This window comes from Diadema setosum, chromosome 2, assembly GCF_964275005.1.
Source record: "Diadema setosum chromosome 2, eeDiaSeto1, whole genome shotgun sequence".
NCBI lineage: Eukaryota > Metazoa > Echinodermata > Echinoidea > Diadematoida > Diadematidae > Diadema > Diadema setosum.
Window position 1 is genome coordinate 47,685,101 of NC_092686.1, and position 19,666 is coordinate 47,704,766.

Sequence of the window (19,666 nt, forward strand, 5' to 3'; positions counted from 1 at the left end):
CGGACCCGTATGACGTCATTTTGAGTGGGATTGACTTGAAACTTGGTAGAAATATTCCTTGACATTTCAGACATCCGATCAAAGTGAAAAAACGGGAAATTTTCATTGCATATGAGCTGTGCGTGCGTATATGTGCGCGCGCGTACGCGTCCGTCCGATTTTTTCAATTTTTCAAAAAATGCTCCAAATGGTCTGAGACGTGTGCAAAAAAATTTTGAGCTCGATTTGAGCATACAAATATTTCAACGCGCGCGTACGCGCACGTTTGAAGTATATAGATGAATTTTGAAAACATGAGTAGAATCACGTTGACTTAAACTATATGTGACGTAAATTTCATTGAAAAATTCCATTCCATAATTGAGATATAATTGAGAATGTGTTTTCATATAATGACGTCATAGTGACGTCACGGTCGACTGATCACTATGATTTTACTTGATGGGTCGTCTTTGGGACGTGATACATATATGGTATGATTTTGACATTGATAGGAAGAGGACTTTCTGAGCTAACCTCTACACAACATTTAAGGAGAAAGAACTTTTTTTGTGACAACGGGAAGTTTAACACTAGACTTGGAATTTGTCAACACTGACAAATTAGGTGATCCGATTTTTTTTTAGTCGATGATTCGAGTCCTGATCGCAATAGGCATGACCACACAGGTTTCATCTGTGTTTAATGACATTGACCGTGTGATGTTTTAATTCTCATTTAGAAAAGAGAGTCAGGTCTGCCATCTTTGGTACCAAATTCCGTTCACACTATAACGAGGATACAGAATGAAGTATATTTGATCATTGAGCCCACTTTGCACAGCCAAGATGGCATCTGAACAAAAAGTGATTACTTTGTGAAATGATCGATGTGACGTGGTCTTTGCGTGTGCAACATATGGGAGAGATAGGACATGTATTGACTAAAATACAGGATGAAACATTTATGATCTTTGACCCTTATTTACATGTCAAGACGGTGTCTGATCAAGTAGTTGTTATTTTATGAAATAATGTACGTACCATGAACTAAACATGTGCAAAATATGGGGGTGATAGGGGCTATTCTTCTTGAGTTATTGCAAAGAAAATTGGAGAAAGAAAGAAATATGAAAATACATCGAAGATAACCTTTAATTTTAACCACGTTTTCGGACGTGATCCCGACACCGTATGAAAAACAAAGGGGACATGTACGATAGCGCAAAGTCTCAGCTACAACATATTAAAATCTGGGAGAAATTCACCGAAGGGTAAGTGAGCTAGTACTCTTTTCGAAAAATCAATGATTTGAGTCCTGATCCCAATAGGCATGACCGTAAAGGTTTCATCTGTGGTTATGGACATTGGCCATGTGATATTTGGATTCTCATTCAGAAAAGAGAGTCAGGTCTGCCATCTTTGGTACCAAAGTCGGTATACACTATAACGAAGATACATAATGAAGTATATTTGACCATTGACCCCACTTTGCACAGCTAAAATGGCATCTAAGAAAAAACTGGATATTTTGTGAAATGATCTTGGTACCGTGGTCTTTGTGTGTGCGAAATATTGGAAAGATAGGACATGTATTCACCAAGATACAGGATGATAAATTTATGACCTTTGACCCTAATTTACCTACCCAAGATGGTGTTCGATCAAGTAGTTGTGACCTTATAAAATAATGTACGTCACATGAACTAAACATGTTCAAAATATGGGGGTACTAGGGAATGTCTTTCATGTGTTATTGCAAAGAAATGTGCAAAAAGAAAGAAATATGAAAATACATCGAAGCTAAGCTTTAATTTAAGCAAAGTTTTTCGACGTGATTTCGACGTCGTATGAAAAAAAAAAAACGGAGGACACATTACCGATAGCGCAAAGTCTCAGCTAACACATTAAAATCTGGGAGAAATTCACCGTAGGATAAGTTAGATAGTGCTCGATAAAGACAGTCATGTTGATTTTATTTTCAAGAAAAACTGCACTCCTATAGAGATAACTCGCAAATGGATCAAATTTGACAAGGTTACATTCAATCTATTTTTACGAGGTGAAGACTTCCTCCAGCGAAATTTTGGATTGATTAAAACTGATAGAGTATTAAATAAGCTACAGCATACTGAAATCTGGGTGAAAATTGACTAAGGATAAGTGAGATACGCTCGAGTAAACTTGAGATTTGATGACATCATTTTGAAAATTTACTTGTTTTGATTTATTAAGAAATTTGATATCTTTTCATCATTTTTCCAGCATTGCCAACCCATGAAATGACATGTACAACTCATCAGCTTTCAGAATATGTAAAGAAAATGGGGGGTCACCGCCCATCCTGACGAGTAAAATCGGATTTAAAATTGGCGGTTTTTTGGCATTGTTGTACTGTATATCGCCATTGACGCGCGCGCGGAATTTCAACTTTGACGGGCCCGTATGACGTCATTTTGAGTCGGATTGACTTGAAACTTGGTAGAAATATTCCTTGACATTTCAGACATCCGATCAAAGTGAAAAAACGGGAAATTTTCATTGCATATGAGCTGTGCGTGCGTATATGTGCGCGCGCGTACGCGTCCGTCCGATTTTTTCAATTTTTCAAAAAATGCTCCAAATGGTCTGAAACGTGTGCAAAAAAATTTTGAGCTCGATTTGAGGATACAAATATTTCAACGCGCGCGTACGTGCACGTTTTAGGAGAAAATATGAATTTTGAGAATATGAGTAGAATGCGCATAACTTGAAATATATGTGACGTAAATTTCATTGAAAAACTCTATTCCATTAGTGAGATATGATTGAGAATGTGTTTTCATATAATGACGTCACAGTGACGTCACGGTCGACTGATCACTATTATACATTAGATCTGTCGTCTTTGGGACATGATACATATATGGTATAATTTTGAAATTGATAGGAAGAGGACTTTCTGAGCTAACCTCTACACAAATTTTGTCCAGAAATAAAGAAGAAGAAGAAGAAGAAGAAGAAGAACCAACAAAGAATCCGTACAGATACAGAAGGTGATCCGAGAGGATACTCGGATTTATAGGTATGACTAAACAGGTTTCATCTGTGTTAATAAGGACATTGACCGTGTGATGTTTAGATTCTCATTTAGAAAAGGGAGTCAGACCTGCCATCTATGGTACACAATTCCGTATACACTAAGATACAGAATGAAGTCTATTTGATCTTTGACCCCACTTTGCACAGACAAGATGGCATCTGAGCAAAACGTGGTTATTTTGTGAAATGATCCCTGTAATATGGTCTTTACGTGTGCAAAATATGGGAATGATAGGACATGTATTCACCAAGATACAGGATAAAACATTTATGAGCTTTGACCCTAATTTATATATCCAAGATGGCGTCTAATCAAGTAGTTGTTATTTTATGAAATAATGTATGTGACATGATCTAAACATGTGCAAAATATGGGGGTGATTGGGTCTGTTTTTCTTGAGTTACTGCAAAGAAAGTTGCAGAAAGAAAGAAATATCTCAATACATCGAAGATAAGCTTTAATTTCAACCAAGTTTTTTGACGTGATCCCGAAACCGTATGAAGAAACAAAGGGCACATTCACGATAGCCCAAAGTCTCAGCTACAACATACTAAAATCTGGGAGAAATTTACCAAAGCATAAGTGAGCTAGTACTCGAAAAAGATAGTCATGTCAATTTTCATTTCCAGAAAAACTGCACTCCCATAGAGATAACACGTAATCTGGTCAAATTTGACAAGATTACATTCAATCCATTTTTAGGAGGTGATGCCGTCATTCAATCAAACTGCTGTTATGATATGACTGAAAGAGCATTTTATAAGCTACAACATACTGAAATTTGGGTGAAAATCGGCAAAGGATAAGTGAGATACGCTCGAGTGACCTTGAAATTCGATGACGTCATTTTGAAAATTTACTTTATTTATTTTATCAAGAAATTCGATATCTTTTAATCATTTTTCCAGCATTGCCAACCCATGAAATGATATGTACAATTCATCAGCTTTCAGAATATGTAAAGAAAATGGGGGGTCACCGTCCATCCTGACGAGTAAAATCGGATTTAACATTGGCAGTTTTTTGGCATAGTTGCACTGTATATCGCCATTGACGCGCGCGCAGAATTTCAGCTTTGACGGGCCCGTATGACGTCATATTGAGTCGGATTGACTTGAAACTTGGTAGAATTATTCCTGGACATTTCGGACATCTTATCCGTGTGAAAAAACGGGAAATTTCTATTGCATATGAGCTGTGCGTGCGTATATGCACGTGCGCGTACGCGTCCGTCCGATATTTTCAATTTTTCAAAAAATGTTCCAAATGGTCTGAAACGTGTGCAAAAAAATTTTGAGCTCGTTTGGAGCATACAAGTAATTTGACGCGCGCGTACGCGCACGTTTTAAGGATATAGATAAATTTTGATAAAATGGGTAGAATCAGCTTCACTTGAACTATATGTGATGTAAATTTCATTGAAAAATTCCATTCCATTAATGAGATATGAATGAGAATGTGTTTTCATATAATGACGTCATAGTGACGTCACGGTCGACTAATCACTTTGATTTTATTAGATCTGTCGTCTTTGGGACATGATACATGTGTGGTATAATTTTGACATTGATGGGAAGAGGACTTTCTGAGCTAACCTCTACACAACATTTGAGGAGAAAGAACTTTTTGTGACAACGGGAAGTTTAACACTAGACTTGGAATTTGTCAAGACTGACAAATTAGGTGATCCGATCTCTTCGGAAATCAATGATTTTAGTCCCGATCCCAATAGGTATGACCAAACAGGTTTTATCTGTGTTAATAGGGACATTGATGTGTGATGTTTGGATTCTCATTTAGAAAAGGGAGTCAGACCTGCCATCTATGGTACACAATTCCGTATACACTAAGATACAGAATGAAGTATATTTGATCTTTTACCCCACTTTGCACAGACAAGATGGCATCTGAGCAAAACGTGGTTATTTTGTGAAATGATCCCTGTAATATGGTCTTTACGTGTGCAAAATATGGGAAAGATAGGACATGTATTCACCAAGATACAGGGTAAAACATTTATGACCTTTGACCCTAATTTGTATACCCAAGATGGCGTCAAATCAAGTAGTTGTTATTTTATGAAATAATGTATGTGGCATGATCTAAACATGTGCAAAATATGGGGGTGATTGAGTCTGTTTTTCTTGAGTTATTGCAAAGAAAGTTGCAGAAAGAAAGAAATGTCTCAATACATCGAAGATAAGCTTTAATTTCAACCAAGTTTTTTGACGTAATCCCGAAACCGTATGAAGAAACAAAGGGCACATTAACAATAGCGCAAAGTCTCAGCTACAACATATTAAAATCTGGGAGAAATTCACAGAAGAGTAAGTGAGCTAGTGTCCGATAAAGACCGTCATGTCAATTTTCATTTCCAGAAAAATTCCCTCCCATAGAGATAACACGTAAACTGGTTAAATTTGACAAGGTTACATTATATCTATTTTCACGAGGTGAAGACATCATCCGATTAAAACTTTGATTGAACAAAACTCAAAGAGTATTACATTGGCTACAACATACTAAAATCTGGAAGAAATTCACCGAAGGGTAATTGAGCTAGTCGTCGATAAAGACAATCATGTCAATTTTCACATCTAGAAAAATTCCCTCCCATAGAGATAACACGTCATAATGAAGATAAAGAAAGAAGTACATATGACCTTTGACCCTACTTTGCACAGACAAGATGGCGTGTGAGCAAAAAGTGGTTATTTTGTGAAATGATTCTTGTAATATGGTCTTTACGTGTGCAAAATATGAGAAAGATAGGACATGTATTCACCAAGATACAGGATGAAACATTTTTGACCTTTGACCCTAATTTACATACCCAAGATGGTGCCCGATCAAGTAGTTGTTATTTTATGAAATAATGTACGTGACATGAACTAAACATGTGCAAAATATTGTGGTGATAGGTCTTACTTTTCTTGAGTTATTGCAAAGAAAGTTGCAGAAAGAAAGGAATATGAAAATACATGGAAGATAAGCTTTAATTTCAACCAAGTTTTTGGGCATGATGCCGACTCCGTATGAAAAAACGAAGGGCACACTTACGATAGCCCGAAGTCTCAGCTACAACATACTAAAATATGGGAGAAATTCACCGAAGCATAAGTGAGCTAGTGGTCGATAAAGTAGTCATGTCAGTTTTCATTTCCAGAAAAACTGCACTCCCATAGAGATAACACGTAAACTGGTCAAATTTGATAATGTTACTTTCAATCCATTTTTACGAGGTGATGCCGTCATCCAATCAAAATGTTGTTATTATATGACTGAAAGACCATGCAATAAGCTACAACATATTGAATTTTGGACGAAAATCAACAAAAGAATAAGTGAGATACGCTTGAATGAACTTAAAATTTGATGACGTCATTTTCAATACATCGAAGATAAGCTTGAATTTCAACCAAGTTTTTGGACGTGATGCCGACTCCTTATGAAAAAACTATGGGCACAATTACGATAGCCCAAAGTCTCAGCTACAACATACTAAAATCTTGGAGAAATTCACCGAAGCATAAGTGAGCTAGTGCTCGATAAAGATAGTCACGACAATTTTCATTTCCAGAAAAATTCCCTCCCATAGAGATAACACGTAACCTGGTTAAATTTGACAAGGTTACATTATATCCATTTTTCACGAGGTGAAGACATCATCCGATTGAAACTTTGATTGAACAAAACTTAAAGAGTATTACATTGGCTACAACATACTAAAATCTGGAAGAAATTCACTGAAGGGTAAGTGAGCTAGTCGTCGATAAAGACAATCATGTCAATTTTCACATCTAGAAAAATTCCCTCCCATAGAGATAACACGTCATAATGAAGATAAAGAAAGAAGTACATATGACCTTTGACCCTACTTTGCACAGACAAGATGGCGTGTGAGCAAAAAGTGGTTATTTTGTGAAATGATTCTTGTAATATGGTCTTTACGTGTGCAAAATATGAGAAAGATAGGACATGTATTCACCAAGATACAGGATGAAACATTTTTGACCTTTGACCCTAATTTACATACCCAAGATGGTGCCCGATCAAGTAGTTGTTATTTTATGAAATAATGTACGTGACATGAACTAAACATGTGCAAAATATTGTGGTGATAGGTCTTACTTTTCTTGAGTTATTGCAAAGAAAGTTGCAGAAAGAAAGGAATATGAAAATACATGGAAGATAAGCTTTAATTTCAACCAAGTTTTTGGGCATGATGCCGACTCCTTATGAAAAAACGAAGGGCACACTTACGATAGCCCGAAGTCTCAGCTACAACATACTAAAATATGGGAGAAATTCACCGAAGCATAAGTGAGCTAGTGGTCGATAAAGTAGTCATGTCAGTTTTCATTTCCAGAAAAACTGCACTCCCATAGAGATAACACGTAAACTGGTCAAATTTGATGTTACTTTCAATCCATTTTTACGAGGTGATGCCGTCATCCAATCAAAATGTTGTTATTATATGACTGAAAGACCATGCAATAAGCTACAACATATTGAATTTTGGACGAAAATCAACAAAAGAATAAGTGAGATACGCTTGAATGAACTTAAAATTTGATGACGTCATTTTGAAAATTTACTTTTTTTACTTTATTAAGAAATTTGATATCTTTTAATCATTTTTCCAGCATCGCCAACCCATGAAATGACATTTACAACTCATCAGCTTTCAGAATATGTAAAGAAAATGGGGGGTCACCGTCCATCCTGGCGAGTAAAATCGGATTCAAAATTGGCGGTTTTTTGGCATAGTTGCACTGTATATCGCCATTGCCGCGCGCGCGGAATTTCAACTTTGACGTTCCCGTGTGACGTCATAATGAGTCGGATTGACTTGAAACTTGGTAGAAATATTCCTTGACAATTCAGGCATCCGATCAGTGTAAAAAAACGGGAAATTTCTATTGCATATGAGCTGTGCGTGCGTATATGTGCGCGCGCGTACGCGTCCGTCCGATTTTTTCAATTTTTCAAAAAATGCTCCAAATGGTCTGAAACGTGTGCAAAAAAAATTTGAGCTCGATTTGAGCATACAAATATTTCAACGCGCGCGTACGCGCATTTTTTAAGGGAAAATATGGATTCTGAAAATATGAGTAGAATGCGCATAATTTGAAATATATGTGACGTAAATTTCATTGAAAAATTCCATTCCATTAATGACATATGATTGAGAATGTGTTTTCATATAATGACGTCATAGTGACGTCACGGTCGACTGATCACTTTGATTTTATTTCGATTGCCGTCTTTGGGACATGATACATATATGGTATGATTTTGACATTGATAAGAAGAGGACTTTCTGAGCTAATCCATACACAACTTTTGAGGAGAAAGAAGAAAAAGAAGAAGAAAGAATCAGTACAGATACAGAAGGTGATCCGAGAGGATACTCGGATCACCTAATAAAGATGTGATGATTTTCATATAAATAGGGGCCTATGTACATGTACATTATAAATACTGACAGGAGATAGAAGCATAGAGTGCCATTTTGTATTGTCACATTGTACTGCTATAGATATCCAAGAACAAAGATAATGAATTGATAATCAGCTTATGTTGTCCATGTATGTGAGTGAACTGTGATGTCACATGCTTTCTTTTGCAATAGAATTGAATTTAAAATCACCCACTAATGATAATACAAATGTACATGACTTAATAATATATGACTTATATTGCGCTAAATCCACTCTGTAGAGTACTCAAAGCGTACATATTATTACTGTATTACCCTGGTCACTTGTTAGGCGTACATTGTTTCAAACCAGCACTCAACAGTACTTACTCTCCACTCCACTGTAACATATACTTCGAAGATTCAAGTTTTGTCTTGTGTTAGAATTGTGGTTGTCATGCCCAATGGTTCCCTGCTCATTGGATGATGTACCAGCAAGTTTACAATGTGTTAGACAGGTCTTGCGTGCAGGATACTGTAATGACAGATATCAATGAAATTTGATATAGTGGTGCCCATGTGCACCCAATATCTTTGTTGAGCAGGTGATCTGGTAATCTTGATCAAAATACACAAAACCCATACCAGTATGTCAGGAGACAATGCCAGCTCATAAATTTAATGTCCATCATATTTTAAAGGTCCAACTGTGTAAACTTTGTATTTAGACTGTTGTAGACACTATAGCTTGACATACACTTGTAACACCGAATGTTTGTACGTTATTACCATGAAAATTTACGTGTGAGAGAAAGGATTTTAAGTAGGTAATGATACAGGAGGATATACAGTGTAGGCCCTACAAAGTAATCTGTCAATTACGTACATTTTGTTTTTTACAGAGCTTTTGACAGAGGATCAAATTTTGACTGTCTGAAAGGGTGATTCTGATGTTTTAGAGGTGTTCTTACCTGGAATCCAGTGAAACTCAAATATGGAAAGCACCTCTGGACTGCTCTAAGCCCAGCATGATCTTAGAAACATACATGAGAGGAAAAAAATGATCCAAGTTCATTCTCATGCTTTCCCCCCTAGAAAAGGGGAAAAAAATGACAACAAACAAAGAAATCATATAGCAGGAAATGTGTTTTAAATGTGTCTTTTTTGCCAGTTTGAAAGTACAATGTAGGCACCTTGGCAGAGACTTGCGACCTTGCTACTTCCTCTCTTTGCTACCTGTATATTGGCTGACTTCGTATTATGTATATCTGGACAAATAATGCACTTGTAGCCAACCTACTTGTGTATATGAGGGCTGGTCAAGTTTCATTGCTGTCTTGTCATTTAATACATTTCTTGATGAGCTGCAGCAGTGCAAACTGATACCATGGAGCACTTTCATTTTGAATGCTTTACATCTTTCAGGTCATGCCATTGACTCATTAAATCACTGATATGGCAATTCCCAAAGAGTTAATGGTCAAGTTTACCTTTGGAAGAAGTGATTTCAAAAATGTTCAAGATATCACATTTGATGCATATGTGTAGGTCTGTTGAATCACAAAACATCCTACCATATACAATTTTCGCGATAAAGCCTAAAATATAAGGAGATATCATTGTTTTTCTCATTAAACCGTAACTGTATGCGGTTTAGTCTGGAAACATTTTTATTATAACTATTGTTCACATTTTGTGTATCTAACAATGCTTAACATCAATTATACGGATTCACGTTTTCACAGTGGTTGTTTCTATCCCTAACTCACATTTTAGAACTATTTCGAGGCACTAATGCTAGGTTTTTGTTTCATCTGCAAATGGTAAATTATGCCTTTAATGTGTGGCACACTGGGTTCCCATAAACAGGTCATACTTGACTCAAGGAGTTGGTCGACTCATGCTTATTGCATGGATACTTGTACATCAAATGCTCTTTTAAAAGTGTTATATTCTGTGTTTTCATTTTTTAAACTAATCAGTAAATATCCAAAATGTAAGCCTGTTGCTATGATTCATTCATAGAAATATTTTCTTTTGATAAATCCTGTGCCCTGATTTTATTCAGTATATCAAAGCAAACTAATTGAATTGCCTGGCAAAGTGGACTGTTATGAACAGAGGATGTACAAACAAAGATGGTGGTTATCGCGTCTTGATCTTGTTTGTGAATACAAAGGACCATCAACCTGCTTATGAAATCAACATTAGACTTGTGCATTGACAACATCTTTGTATGTGACACATACCACACATTCCATAGATATGACTGATCAAGGTTTCTTCTGCTAACCATGACTTAATGGATTGTTATGGTTTAATGAATGTAATCTCCTCATTCAAGTGAGGCGAGCCAGCAAAGCAAAATGAAACATGCCATTCAATGGGTTATAGGCTTCTGTAAATATACCCTGATAATGTTTTTTAATATGACATTGTGATCTGATTCATGATTTTAGTCTTGACCTAATATTCTAGTATTGGGTCTTTATGTCTTGCATACAACCCTTGTTCTTAATGATGGAATGTACTGTAAAACATGATATATTCGCGGCATGAATTTTTCGCGAATTGGAGCCGACGGCATTTTTTGCAGCATGAAATTTTCGCGAACTGCCACTGGCACTCAATGCATAGTGTAGACAAGAAATTTCGCATGCATTTTAATTTCACGAATCTTTGCGCTTGCGAAATTCGCGAAATTAAAATGCACGCGAACATTCCTCGTTTTACAGTATTCTGACCCTGTCTCTGACTGTGGCTTGTAGCAATCTATCATGTACAATGATATTGTACTGCATGCTGCATGTTCATGCTTTATGAGTTGGTTTTGTATCAGTACGAACAGGGCAAGTAACATATGAGGTACATGAACCAGCTTTCACCTCAAAACCACAGGCATACAGGCTAAACTAGCTTACCGCAGAGAAGTGTGTTAGCAATCATAAAATTCTTCCATGACGCTCATGGGATGTTGGGTAATGTGCATGTGATCTGGTGACCAATCTTTCCTTCAGTCATCTGAAGAAGGGGAAAGGGAAGGGCAGCAGAGGGCCAGGGGGTTCAAAGGGGGCTATTTTTAGGCCTCTGATTGAGTTACATGGTGAGGGGGAAGGGGGGGGGGGGGGGGAGTGGGAGGGGGCAAAAGAGGAAAGAGAAAGAAAGGTAAAGGAATCCAGAACATTAATGTGTAGTGACTGACAGGGGGAGTTGGTTGTTGAGTTGAGTTTATGTGTAGTTTAGTGGGGGAGGGGACGGGCATGAAAGGTTGCTCACTCCCTTTAGAGGTATGACAGTGTGCAGTGGTGAATGGAAAAGGAAGCATGATATTGATGTCATGGGGGGGGGGATATAACTGTTACACTTACCTGTGTGATGCTTGCATGTGCAATTACTTCTACAAATGTGTGATAGTCAAACACAGGTATATTGGTACAGATATTTGCTCTTCAGTTTGTTGCTACATGAACTGCAAGTAGGTGTACCAGCAGGATAATCAAGAAGGGACATTTTGTATGTCAGCATATTTGTATAAATGGCTGATAAAACTTCTAAAATAGAATGAGCATATTGGGCCTACATGCATTATAGACCACTGAGATGCAGCAGGGCAATGCTTTCTTTTTGTTTTGAACCTTTCTGTTACTCATCCAGTTTATTTATTAGTCTTGAAATGAGAGTATTTGTCACCATTTTTGTAGGAAAAGCAAAAATAATGTCATGAATTCATGGTGTAATTATGCTGACAAAAACATAAATGTTGTACAACTGACTTGAAATGATGTCTGACTGATTTTATATGGAAGTGATGAACTGAGACGAACAATGAGATTTGTCAAATTTCTGTGGAATTCTGATCATGGGTGACAAAATAACAAATCATACAATCTGTACTTTTTACCCATGCCTTGCCATATTTATTATGTACCTTAACCCTAACTCTAACAAACACCATCTTGTGCAGTTGTGATGAAGAGGAACAAGCTGTCAACAATCACATGTATTCTGTTGTATAATGTGGGATTTCAATTTCAGAGAAGGAATCTCTTCAACTTCATCTTGAATGTACAGCTATACCATTGTCCTCCATGTAGACAGCATCAATTTGTGGTAATGGTACATGTACTTTGTGTTGAGATCTTCCCACGCATGGTTTTTATGCCTCCGCCACGAAGTGGTGCCGGAGGCATTATGTTTTCGGGTTGTCCGTCCGTCCGTACGTACGTCCGTACGTACGTCCGTACGTACGTCCGTACGTACGTCCGTACGTACGTCCGTACGTACGTCCGTACGTACGTCCGTCCGCTTTCGTTTACGCGATAACTTGAGTAATATTTACTGGAATTTTACCAAACTTGGTCCAAGTATGAAGTATGATGGGGCAACGATTTGATAAGATTTTGGGTGAAATCGGCTAAAGGTCAAAGGTCAAAGGTCAAGGTCAAATCATGAAATTGTATCCGTTTACGCGATAACTCAAGACTGTATGGAGCAAATTTCACCAAACTTTGTTGGAGGATGATGTATGATGGGACAATTACTTGAATAGTTTTTCAGTGAAATCGGACAGAGGTCAAAGGTCAAAGATCAAGGTCAAATCCTAAAATTTATCTGTTTATGTGATAACTCAAAACTGGATAAAGCAGCTTTCACCAAACTTGGTCCAGGGATGATGTATGATGGGACAATTAGTTGAGTAGATTCTAGTGACATTGACAAGAGGTCAAAGGTCAAAAGGTCAAGGTCAAATGCTAAAAATGTTGCTATTTCCCCCATATCTATGCAATGCTAGCAGTTATTTTCTTGAAACTTAGTGTAGACATGTACTACTGCGTAAGGATTCTCCAGAGAGAGTTTCATGTCATAAGGTCAGAGGTCAAAAGGTCAAAGGTTAGGTGAAAATGTTTCAATATCACTTTTCTCCCAAATGGTTCAATGTATCTTCATGGAATATGGTACATATGCATGTACTGACTGGCAGGGATTATCTAGGGAATTTAGGGGTCATGGGTCAATAGTCAGGGGTTCAAAGGTCAAGGTCAACTCCTCAAAATGTTACTGCTGTATTTTCCTCATACATGTATACTAGTATATGCAATGATTGCATTATTAGTTTTAAAAGTGTTTGATATATGTACATGTATTACTTGATGGAGATTCCTTGGAAATGTCTAGCCAGAAGGTCAAAGGTCAAAGGTTAAGGGTCAAAGGTCAGGTTTAAATGAAAAAAAAAATATTTTGTACTGTAATTACACTCTTTTTTCATACCTTGAAAATTAAACTCAATGCATAAACTTATAATAAGGTCGGTCAGAAGTCAAGTAAAAATTTTCAATTCCCCAAATATGTGTACCTGCACTCTTTAATAGACAATTATAGCAAACCCAGTTCGTGGAAAGTGAACATTCAAGATATTTCTGACAAACCTGTTATTTCGATATTTTGCCAGTTATGTGAAACTGTCATCACACATTGTCAAGACATTGTACTATACACCTATTGGGAGAATCATGCATTATGGCGGAGGCATCAGTCGCCGTAGCGACATTTCTAGTTCTTTTTATCATCATTCAACTGGGGTGTCACCATGGATGTTGTCTACCTCAAAGCAAACAAATAGATAAAAAAGCATGAAATAAAGCCGCAGGACACTGTTTGCTGTGTGACTGTAATGCTTACAATGGGATTAGTGGAACCAGGATACAGTGGTATTGTGATGTCATCATTGTAAGAGCTCACAGGGAGATGAAAGCAGTGAACTTTAACAAATCTTTTATGTCCAAGAAGTCACACTTGAACACCCCATTTTAATAGGAGAAGAGTAAACTGATTTCATTTGTGCTCTGCATCATTGAAAACTGTGTGTGTAGGTTCCTTGCTCAGACAAGTTTTTCACCTGTCATATACATGTAAAAGGGTGTGAAACTCTGTGATTTTAGCCCTATTTGCTGGTTAGTCTTCCGGAATGATAACAAGTAATCCTACGGGTAAACATAGGTTTGTGACCTGTGAGAGATTCTCTCATTCCTGTGTGTGTGTGTGTGGGTTTCTTTTTTATGATATTGAAGAGTGTTTTTCTCTGCTAATGAAATGGACATGTTGAATTGAAGACTGCTGTGGCAAATGGGTGTCACAAGAGAGTAGTTTTCAGGCAAACTTTTAAGCGTGGGCTGATATCGTCACTCCTTGGCTGGCTTTAGAATATAGGTGAGGTGTTTAGGAATTCTTTAGATACACACTCAGATGAATGATTAATGATGTGGATTCTCTGAATAGAATGGAACAAAAAGAAGGGGGAAGTCCCTTTGGAATATATACAAGGTTTTGCAAAGTGTATTGTTTTTGATAGCAATGAAAGACATTTGTATTGCCGTATGATTCTTTAATACTTAAAAAAAAAAAAAAATCTTTGCCAAGTTTTAAAGTGGTTTTGGTGATAAATACCTTGTTTCACTTTTGAATGTGCCTGCATGCATAGTGCTATGAATTTTCTTGAATGGATTTATGCACGCACAAGTTACAATACAGATATTTCTACTTGCAGTTTTAATCATTCACATAAATATGTTTTCATTCAATGATATCACAACTAGGAAAACGTCAGATCTATTTTGGCTTGTAATGCACTGCAGAATGACGTGTGAATGAAACCGATGTTCAGAGTTATGCTGTAGAGAGTGGCAAAGAGCCATTACAAAGGAAGTACACTCGGTGTCCGATACACACGTCCATTGTACTTTTCATTGAAAGTTGAGTCTTGAAATTCTTTGTTTCGTATACTTTTTATTGAATGTTGAGTCTTGAAATTCTTTGTTTCGTATCCTGATGGTCTCATAAAGTTTTCAACGTACTGAGTATACATGCGTGAGACAGTGTGACTGGTAGAACCCTTGAAGGAGAAGGGGACATTTGTATTAAGTGGGGAGCCACAAGTTTGCATCAGGTTGTAGTTGACAAAAAAAAGCTTGTCAAAGCACAATTTTCTCCTGCAGAAAGTACTGTATATACCATATATTTTCCTGAAAAATTAGACTCGCTAATGGTGTGTACAGTATGTGAATTTTTATAAATAAACATGTCTTCATATCTTGGCCTGTTGTTACAATACAGCTCTCCATTAAGTTATCACTGTTCATTGGAAACGCACTTGTCAAAAATTTAAGGGAGTGTTAATCGCTTTTTTCCTCTTGATTATTGTACACATTTTTATAGATGTGATCGTTTCCATTTACAAATTCCATTGGAATAATAAAAATCTTTTTGAGATTGCCACTGCAGTGGAAATGCACAATGTGCATGTACTTTATGTTAATGTAGGTGTGTTAGGCTGGCACAAATTGTTCCTTGGAGTAACAAGCAATTCATAATACACTTACATGTCTTGTGCTGTTTGGCCTTTTCATGTATGCACAAGAGAGATTCTCCCAATGCTGTTACACTTAAAGCTCATAATAAAAGACATCTAATACTCCTTGGGATTAGCCGAATGGACATTTCAGGCTGTGCAACACAATGTATGGATACTTTTTATGTATGGAGGCAGGGCCTTTGTGACAGACAAGGCAGTGCATTGCAAATCAGTACTTTCGCATTCTTGGAAGGCAGTGTACTGCAAGTCAGTACTTTCACATTCTCAGAAGGTAGTGTACTGCAAGCAGGTACCTTCACATTCTCTGAATGTATGATTCATGTTGATGTTATTGCCCTCTTTCTGTGCAGGAGCCAGTAAGCGTGTTTGGGACTCGGCGGAGGGCAAACCAAAGTAGGCAAGGTGAAATTTGGAGATATTAACAAAGACCCAGAGCCAGCCTCAAGCAGACACAAAGATCAGAGTGAGTGGTAATGTATTGAATTTCCATCTCTTCTCCAATATTCATCATCCAATAGTAGAAATCTCTTCCAGTATTCTATTCATATTTGCTTCTACAATATTAGATTTGGCAAGCAGAGAATGCACTTATTATCTGGGAGTCATTTTGTCTCTCTCATTTATTGAACCATTCTCTTTCTTTGTCCACAGGGGCACAAGAAAAGAACGAGAAATTAATTCTGCATTTCGAAGTAGGAATTCTTTTTTTGTTCTTTTTTGTTTTGCTGTGTAGATATAAAGAGAGATAGAGAGAGAGAGGAAAAAAAAAACAACCTAGACACACAAGCATGAGTATTCTGAAAGTCTCAAAAGTTGTCCATTTTATTTCTTGATAATGAATAGAATGGTAATTGTGTTGGAAAGGAAACACAAGATTTTGCCAAGAAAAACTTTGATTTTTCTGGTCACGTTTTGTTCTTGAGGAGTGATGTAAGCCAAAGTTGAGAAGCACATACTATGGAGACTTAGAGGGGATTTGTCTCGTTTTAGAAGTTGAATCTGAATGAAGAGAATGATGCATGTATTCCAGAAATACTGTGTCTATGTACCCTGTTTCTCCAGTCACTCTTGAATTTCTTTGGAGCCCCTGTTATGCAAGTGCACACAGTTTCACAGTTACATGCACTTTCTCTTCTTCTTGGAAAATATTCTCTGTCTGCTCCCAATTCCTGTCAAAAAGATTTCCTGTAAACCTGCAAAGTAATGCAAACCTTTTCAAGTATTGTGCCATCAGAAGGCAACAGAGTAACATGTCATGCAGGGCTGTAATCCAAGACCACTTTTTCCAAAACCAAGTTCACAAGCTATACCAAATTTTGACACTTCTGCCAGCATCTCAGTATAGGAGATTATCCAGCAGTGTTTTTATACTGCCTGGGATTTGAACCCACAACCTTGTCATCAAGGACCCAGTATTCTAAGATCATGTGGTTGGAATAAATGAAACTGGGATCGGTACCTCGTACCAGACCAAGACCGGGAGAAACTGGGTCAAGAGATGCAGCCCATCACATCCAGCATCTGTCAAGAGTTATGGGTTGTCATGGTGACAGCAGTGAGATCAGAGAATTCCTGTGTAGCTCTCTGTGGCAAGCACTTTCACTCTCTATAATTATTTTCACACAGATACTGGTAACATCTGTATGACAATATTGCTAATCCGTGTGTGTGTGTGTGTGTGTGTGTTTTTTTTCTCATGTCATCCTCCACATTGGATACCTGTGGAAGTTTCATGCATAAGCCTACATGTAGATAAACCTGTACAATGGCACATGCATTGAGGAATATTGCTTCCCTGAAATGATATATACAAAATGTAGGGGAATGAAAAGAATGTATAATGATATATTAAGAAACAGTTATCATCAATTACCACAACTTCCATAATTCAATAAATATAGATTAAACTAGTTTTCACAGAACCATTCTTGATCCATATGCACCAAATCTGTGTAAATGCACACTTGTGCAAATCTGGTACATATGAGCACATCACTTGCTCACACATCTAGGCACACTGAATTTTCTGTCCTTTTGTTTATCACTAGTGACTTTGACCAATACTTCAGGTTGAGTATTGAATTGGGATGTTGTGGAGCTTTCGTTTAATTTAGAGCTATGATAATTGTGATTATTCATGACATACATCCTGATTAGCATATCTGAGACATAGCAATTTTTCAGTTCTCTTTTGTATAGAGTATTCAGTTTTACCGGCTGGTATTATTAGGCTGTATAGACACCCAAGTTTGAAATATCATACGACTCGGTAGACACTTAATATAACCAGCACATTTGAGCTTGGAAAACTTGATCATAGTCTGCAACTAAGTTTAATGCATTAGCTGGCCTAATGAATGAATGTCTGCATGCATTCAAAGGAAGGAAACACAAATAAGTGTGCATAAAAGTCTGTCACTATAGCACAGTCTGTAATTGAAATGTTAACACCATTCAGCATATATGTGGTGATTGCAGATATTATTCCTAAGCATCTCAGGTACTTGCTTCAGGTAAAGTAAGGTGACTGTAAGTTCATGTAGTCATACGGAATCATGTGACCCATCGTTGCATTCATAATCTGCCAGCAATCTGAAATTGTAGAGTAGGCCTACCTGCTTCTGAGTTCAATTATAAGTGGACAGAAAAATATTAATGGAGATAAGGATAAAACTAATCTTATCTTTTTGTTCTGGTATTTCTAGGGTCCACTGACTTATCAGGGAAGCATACTGTCGTATTTAGATCTAGCAATCATTTTGGATCAGGTTGAAATTGTATTTGAAGAGTGTCAAATCAATTTGAGAATGGTCTTATTGAAGTTGAGTCCAGCACAGAGAGTGGGTAGTGGACTTTGAGCCTGATGCTGGAAAAGAAAGATGTCTTGCTTGCATTTCTTTTGACGCTTGTCTTTTAACAGCAGCAGTTTGAGTCCATCTCCTTTGACCACTCCCACTGGGGCTGTGGGAGTAAGGTACACCAGATACAGCTGGATCAGGTATCGCAAGCCGCGGTGGAGGCTAACGTCTTCTCTCCTACGAGAGATCCCCGACCCGCTCACAAATATGCCCAGTGCACACGTGCGCACGTTTCTGACCCGCTCCGCTGCTTGTTTTCCCAGTGTCCCTTTCAGTCCGGGCTAGACGCACCCTCCAGGCTCCTCGTACAGCTGCTTGTGTTTCCCACCTCTCAAAAATAGAAAGCATACAGAGGGCCAGAGGGATAGCCATCCTAAGTTCATCCATCTTGGTATGAAGAAAACCATCTTGGGGACAAGGTCCTCTAGATGGGGTTCACGTAGCTTTCATATCTCTTCAAATTACATATGTGAGCAGTAAAGGCAGGACATATAACAAATCAAAATGGATCTGCATACATTCCACTGAGAAAATGAAACATGTTCACACTGCATTCTTCAGAGTGATGGTTTGGGGTAAAAAAAAATGTGTCTCTGGACTGTAGCTTGCAAGTATTACACTTCCCTGTTGCTTGATAACTCTATAAAGATCAAATTGTAAACTTACTACATTCATCCATACGAGCTGATAAAGAATTGCTTTCTTTATTTATAAACCAGTAAGGATCTAGCCATCAAAGATCGATGGAACTTGTGATTGTGTTTTGTGTTTAAAAGGTTGAAGTCTTAAGTCTCCACTTTCACCTTAAGATCAGACAGGAGTTCAAGGCTATGGACAGACATGTGGTTGCTTTAAAAATCACTAATAATTGGTTTGTACTAAACTACATGTATGTGATCACACTGAAATAGCATGGGTATGGTATATCATTTGTATTTACCTCAGTTAATTTCCATG

The 19,666-nt window shown here is 37.4% G+C and overlaps 1 long non-coding RNA gene across 2 annotated transcripts in view; it reads left to right on the top strand.

Moving 5' to 3' along the window:
• The window catches only part of LOC140246317 (uncharacterized), a 158,446-nt gene that overhangs the window by 25,494 nt on the left and 113,286 nt on the right, over positions 1–19,666 (top strand). For both annotated transcript variants that reach the window (XR_011902457.1, XR_011902456.1), the window contains exon 2: positions 16,202–16,314. This is a non-coding gene — a long non-coding RNA (uncharacterized lncRNA). The remainder of the gene's footprint in view (positions 1–16,201; positions 16,315–19,666) is intronic.